Here is a 7448-nt window from a genome sequence, read left to right as displayed (position 1 = left end):
TTGTATCAATTGCTCCCGTCAAATGACGGTTCAACTGAAAGAACAACGATAGTAGGTTGCGGCTATTGTCCATGTATTTTGCGGCTTCTGCTGGTTTGCGTTTTGCATATTTGAAATGGTTAACCATGGGATCATCGTCCTCCTCCATATGAGGAATGTGTGTGAATTCGGAACCCATAAGCTCTTTCGTCTTATGCTCCCGAATATCGGTTATGGCTCTCATAACGGCTATATGGTAGGCTGTGTTCATAGTTCTGGCTTCCCCTGCTGGCATTACTACGCTCATTCCTAAAGATTCGGGAAGTCGTAGCCCTACCCTACACTTGGCCAATACAGTACCATCATAGTACATGTATTTCTTTACTTGAATCTGGGAATCACACCCAAATTCAAGTAACATGGCTCGTAGAATATCTGCAAGTCCTCCTTCGTACTCACTCAGTGTGGAATCCATCACTTTCACGTTTCGTCCGGGACGTGAACTTGCCATGTTGGCTGTAGAAATAGAAAGAATATAAGATTAGTAATAAAGCATCATAATAGAGATAATAAAGAATTATCGCACTAAAAGATATGATTGTTGTATTCTCAATTGAATATACACCATATTTTTAGAGAATTCTTTACTAATCCTATTTGACTCCTAACGTTTGGTCCCATTTACTAGGTTCCAACCTAAGGTCAAAGCTTTTGCTCGATACCAAGCTGTGGTGACCCCGCATACCACTCGCATGTTGTAGTATGCCGGTCGTTGATATAACATTCACGAAGTACCATTCCGTAAATATTACATCCCTCGAGTAGTACAACGAGAACATAGCAGGTCCATAACTCATTCACTTATTATTACAAGCATAGTACACATATCGTCTCGGAGCTCCTCTTGGGTCCTAAGAGGGATACTCCTGGGTTCGAGGCGAACCCAACTTAGCTTACAATATAGAAGTCTCATTAAGTTATACATTTATTCTCTCGAGCAGCTAAATACTAAGAGTTCGGGCTGCTCGGCTTCCACTACTACTCGAGATGTTCAGGCTTGATCTCCTCCGGAAGCCTCCCCGGTTCCGTAGACGATGAGGTAGTCTACGCCCTCGATACCTCCAGAGAGGTCTGGTTCTTCATAGCCGATGATCTCGGCTCCTTCATTGTTGTCGTAGTCCTCCTCCCGACGATTCGGACAATCTAAGCATGGGATTTAAGAGTGGTATGAGTACGAGCGTACTCAACAAGTTCATTATAGATAAGAGGTGTTTAATGCACTAGCTACGATATTAGGCCAGAAAGTCTAATACCAATGCAAGTTTTGGTAAACATTTCTTCAAGAGATTGCTTTTATTCCAAAGAGCTATGTCCGTCAGCCTTCACCGGTTTACTAGAACTTCATGGAGCTCCTTTCCGGCTGCGCTCGTAGTTCCATATCCCGGAACAGGGAGTGACAGGTCACGGTTCTTTACACTCTGCAGAGGTGTGTTGCTTTACCCATAAGAGATCTTAACCTTGGTGCCAACCGGGCAGCTTTCCCGTCCACACTTCCTATGGTGTGAGGCCCGGTATAAGGTCATAGCCAACTATATCCCTCCGCTACCTCGCACACCCACCCTTTGTTGCAAACCCCGACCCTGGGTCCTTGCCGGTCCCATTATTCCCATATTTCAGGGTGGACCCCGACCACGACGACAGTCTGGGATCGAACCAAACTCCTTCGCCGGTAGCTGCAACCCATCATAGACCACATTACCGTGGGGAATTAGAAGGGGATCCCCACCCACCAATTGTTCCTGAAGCGACAACCGCTACGGTAAGCAAAAGCTATACCGTGGGGAATTAGAAGGGCTCCCCACCCACCAATTGCTCCGCAAGATACAACCGCTACGGTAAGCGCATCCGTTGATGTACAAGAGGTGGAAATACGGTTGACTATTCCGTCCCACTCCGGATCTTATGGTTAACACGGGTATTACGGCACAAGAATCATCGGCGACATTTGTTGTTTAATCCTAGATGGATATAAACCCTTGCAATGGAACCCCCACCATATCAACACAATCCATGGTTCCATTGCCAACCACATAGTCATATTCATAGTTATGAAAATAGTGGTTTTGGTTTTTATGCAATAGTGGTAATCACAGTACTTTGCAAGTAATTTGATAAAGATACTCAAATGACATGAGCAAGTGATGAACTTGCTCGAACACCGCAAAGTTTTGCGGTTGGAAGGTGTGGACTGACCCTTGTCCTCTGTCTCTGAAAAATAGCATCATTGTCCGATAAGGGCAATGGTTAAAGAAGCAATTATGCATGATTCCAGTTTTAGGGTTTGTTCCCCCCTTCCGATGTCGTTGTTATTTTATGAGAGGTTAATACTAAGATAGATTTGGAGATACTCTATTTAGGGTAAATACAACCTTGAAATATTGTCAAGGTGTTTTGAAAGTCCAATTGCATTAATGGACTTATTTTCATTATTGAAAATAATATGTGTGATTTAATTCATTAATTAAATCCTCAAAATAGGACTTATTCTTAATTGTCTTCAAAAATTCTCTTTGATATTTTATTTAAATAGAGAATTTTCTGCTGATCCTTTTTCATATTTTTAATTTATTTTTAAGAGCTTTTATCAATTTTCTATTGAATTTCAAAGTTTCATATTTTTATTGAATTGTGAAAAGTCTTTTTTGCCCCTGGGCCCACCTGTCGGTGCAACCCAGTGGGTTAGGTCGAACCGACCGGCCTGGTCCGGCTCGACCAGCCCCACTTCTCCCTCTCCCTCTCACGCGCGACCGAACCCTAACCCTAGCCCGCTCTGGCGACCCGCGTCGCCTCCGCCGTCGCCGCTCGATTCCGGCGAGATTCGCCGGACCTGGCCCCCGCCATGGTGCGCAATCGACGCGCCTCACGACGGCGGTCAATCCTATCCGCGTCGATCTGACGCGGGCGACCTGCTGCTCTCGGCCTCGTCCCCGTCTGGTGCTAGGGTTACGGGATCCGCTCGATCCCGCCGTTCCTGGCGCTCCTGGTGCTTGGACTCCGCCCTGGCTTCGCCGCCGTGGTGCGGGTGGTGCCGTGGTGCCGCCATGGCCTGGCTTGGCTTGGCGCCGCCGCGCTCTGGCGTGTGCCGCCGTGGCCGCCATGCCCGTGCCTATCTGCTCGACCACGGTAAGTGCGCCACTCCTTCTTCTCCTTTGTGTTCTATTTCTTCTCCTCCTAGCTTGAGATGCGGCTACTCCCCTTCATGGAGAGACCATCTCGTGCTGCTGCTATTGCTCTACTAGCTGTTGTTGTTGTGCTTGCTGTTGCGATGCTTGCTGTTGCTGTGCGCATGCTGCTAGGCTTCTCGCTGCTATCCTGGATGCTAGCTACTGCTGCTCTACTGCTAAGCATCTGCTGCTGCTGTGCTATTACCATGGCCACGACTCATCGTATCCCCACTTGTGCTTGTGCTTGTGCTTCTCTGTGCCTCTATTCTTGATGCTATTCTTGCCAATTGTTCAAGTGTATTCATATGTATTGCCCTGACTTGATTGCAGTATGCAATCCTTGCAAGTTTGCAAGAGCCAGTGCCTTTTGGTTCTATAATTGATGTTTAGCATACTGTAGCATGCTCTTGCATGCTTTTGGTGGTCATATGATCACCAGTTGCTTGTAGAACTGCTCTATGTTGTCTGTGCCTCACTGTGGTTCACTCTGGTGCTCATTCAGTGCTGCTTGTGCTACCTACAGGCTTAGCCTGTGGGTGCTGTTGCTGGCTCAAGCATCATCTGATGCTTGCAGTTAGCCATTGGTTCACTGACAAGATGTTGGTGCTTTTGTTACTGGGCTGTTTCATTTATCTGTAATTCCTTGTTTTACTAGATGGATAAATGATGTGAACTAATTAACAGTGATGATCATATGGATGAATTGGATGTAGCTAGAGGGATGCCAACATCTATTGGGGACCCTAGCTTTTCTCTGAACCCAATCTGGGTGATGATATTTGTGTTTGGCTTGGTGGTTTGGCTGTTTTAGTGGTTGAGGTGATCCTGGCAGTATTCATGTGCTGCCCTAGGATAGCTCCCCTATTTGGTGGCTTTCTGTGATGGATAGATGCTCACCGGCTAGTCACTTAGTGAATTTCCAGTAGCCTTGATGTTGATAAATAGGATAGGCACATGTTGTCCGTCAATCCGATGGTTTAGCTAGGCCAATAGGTGCTTTGTGAATCTGAATGGCTGCAAGGAGTAAATCCATGCTGGATTTCTCTGGTTTTGACACTGTGTTGTCACAACCAGTGTTCCCTGGTTTAGTTTCCTTTTAGCCTTGGTTGTACTTGTGTTGACGTCAGAAACCCCCTGGCGGGCAGAGACGGTCAACACGGTAGAGCCGGGAACAACTAGGGCTGCGGCTGGCCCCAGTCCCTCAGAGCGACGGCCCGCAAAGCCTCCTTGTCGCACGTCCGATGTTTATCACAAGGGCGTGCCACCTGACCTATACCTGGTCAGGAAGGGGTGGATGATGCCTCGCTTAGTTTCCTGCAGGGCACACACGTAAACGTTAAATACGAGCCTCGATCGGCTCTCAGGTTATCTCGTGAATCGGCTCTAAGAGCCGATCCACCCATGATTCGGACGAGGTGTCCGAATATATGGTGGTCCTGCTTGATCAAGAAATAGCTAATGAGATCTACGACGATTTAGGGTTTTCACCGCATAATCGGATCGTCCTACTCCAGGTTGGGCCTCGCGGCCACGCACGGTGATCGTAAGCCGATCCTAAACAAGGCCTAAAAACCAACACGAGGTTGATCCCCGGAACATCTTGTTTAGAGCCAACGAACGACACCCTACGTGCCGCTGGATCCTCCCCCCCTTTGTAAGGCCTAACTATTGCAGATGTTAAACTAATCCTTGTAGAACAAGGAGCAATCGTAACGGATCAGATCTACTAGATGATGATCAAGCGGGGTGCCGCCCCTACACCTAAGATAGGTGTAAGGGCGGCTAGACATGCAAGGGTTGCACTACGAAAGCATGTAATATGAAGAACAATGCTAACCCTAACATGTCTAAGATAACTACGTTGCTCGCCATCAAAAAGGCTTCAGTACGAGCAACGCATGAACAACGTGGGCAGGCTTGTGCTGCCTAGATCGCAAGATGCGATCTAGGCAGCATGATGCTTACCGGTAGGAACCCTCGAGACGAAGCAGTTGGCGATGCGCCGAGATTTGTTTGTGTTTGAACGTTGGTTGTTGTTTTCCATAAACCCTAGATACATATTTATAGTCCAGCGGACTTTCTAATGTGGGCGTGCACTAAACCGTGCACGAGATAAACTCTAACTTTTAATCTAGATACAATCTACTATAATTAAAGATACACGGGCAATCTAGCCCAAATTCCCCGTGCAAGGCCGCTTCGAGAGATCTTCCACGTGTAATCTTCCAAGCCCATCCCGATCGCGGCCCACCTCCGATTTGGCCAAAATCCGGTGATAACACATGCCCCCCTGGTTTTGGTAATGATAATTTCAAAACCACTCGTTTTTCCTTCGAAGGGTCATGTCGTGGCGGAGCAGAACCGTCGCGAGTATGTTTCATCATGACGACTTGCCTTCCCAACTTCTCTGCACGATTTGACAGCTTTTGGCACCATGTCCTCGAAAACTGTTCGAAAATTAAATCTCCATCCCCTTTATTTAACCGCATCGAACGGTTCTCCTCTTCGTCCTCTTCACATTAGCACTCCCAAAAGCCCTTCGCGCACCATGTCTTCCTCTTCCTCCACCTCATCGGAACTCTCCCTCGGGTCCTCCTCCTCCCGTGAGACGCCGCCGGACATTCGCGCACCGGAAGAATGGGACTCGGAAGACCACGCCTCCTCCATCCGGTCCGAGGAAGACAAATCCTTGACCGGTGGGGAGAGCGACCTCCGCTTCCTCGCCGACGGGGAATCGGAGGAGGAGAGCGATGACGATCGCTTCTCCTGGGATGACTTCACCTCCTCCGAGGAGGCGAAGGAGGAGGAGGAGGAGGAGGACGAAGACAGCTCCTCCGACGAGCCGCCGGCCAAACGCCGCCACCTCTGGCCCGGGAACCTCAGCGATGTCGACAGCGACGACGACGCTGACGAAGAGGACGAAGACAACGAGGGTCCTGTCGGCGGCCGCTGGAGCAGCGATGACGAGCCGGTAGGGAGTAGCGCCGACAGTGGCGATGACCGCGACGACGACGACGAGGGCAGCAGCGGCCCCTAGATAGGATCTTAGCATAGGGCCAGCAGTAGTAGACGGGGCAATGTATCCCCTAGTACTTCCTTTTGAGAGCAATCAGCTCTTCTATGTAAGAAATCTGGTTTATCAATGAAGAAATTCCCCAATTTGATTTTGCCGATTCCCTTTATGATAATTTAGCCAATTGTCCTTCGTACTGATTCTGCCGATTGCCAATCTGGTCAATGCCCAATAAGCCGATGGCATCGCATCGGTCTCTCACGATAAATTTCGAGATAGATCCATCCGGACCCAAACTCCTGGTCAAACAAGGCCAAGCCATAATCGCGCAAACCCTAGGCCTTTCAGATATTCTTCTGCCGCATCCTTCCCTCCCAGATCCTCTTTGCCTTCAGAAGAGCCCTAGGACTGTTGCTGGATCAATTCAAACGCCGAAGCGGCCACTTACGCAGGACGGGCATCACTTCGCAGGTGACGTTTTATAATCCTGCTCTCTGTTCTCTTTCGAGCAACCATTGCTCAAAATCAAACCGAGATGCGAGCCAACCGATTTTAGCAAAATCGGCTTTCTTATAGCAAAGGACCTCTCGTGGCAAGTCGCCCCCCGAGCCTCAGCCGGGGCGGAAACAATGATGAGGACCCGTAATTCAGGCAAACAGGCCTGGGCTCGACCATGTCCGAGAGTGCTATCGTGCGGGGCCAACCAATTGATCACCTTTCATTCGTTGACAGTCTATACAGCCGATCCAGCAGGCTAGTAATCTGGTGTTGAGTAGGTGCCCTCAACGTAGTTCTGGGCTTGTCGCTGAATCGTCTTGCATACTGAAACTGATAATTTTGCAACATCAGCACCATTCTTCAGGCAAGTTGTGATGCAGAATTAGCCGATTCCAACGAAATCGGCTCCCCAGAGCAGGGAACCTTCAAGGTGAGCTGCCCCCCGAGCCTCAGTCGGGGCGAGAATAGCAGTGAGCCGACCACGTCGATCATCCTCGGTTTCCAACTCGTAATGCAGTATCAGCCGATTCAACAAAATCGGCTCTTTAGAGTGAGGAGATTTCAGGGCGAGCCGCCCTCCCCCGAGCTTCTTCAGTTCAACCCTTGCGCCTTGCTAATCAGATCGGCTCATTATCTTCGGCAGGTTGCAGCAACTTCCGGTGAAGATGTCCTCGCATTTCTGACGCCCTCCAACCCTGGGAGTGACAATTGATCCTCAAGTCGACTGTGCCAAA

This window comes from Lolium rigidum, chromosome 3 (genome assembly GCF_022539505.1).
Source record: "Lolium rigidum isolate FL_2022 chromosome 3, APGP_CSIRO_Lrig_0.1, whole genome shotgun sequence".
Lineage (NCBI taxonomy): Eukaryota > Viridiplantae > Streptophyta > Magnoliopsida > Poales > Poaceae > Lolium > Lolium rigidum.
Note: the sequence above shows the minus strand (reverse complement) of the source record.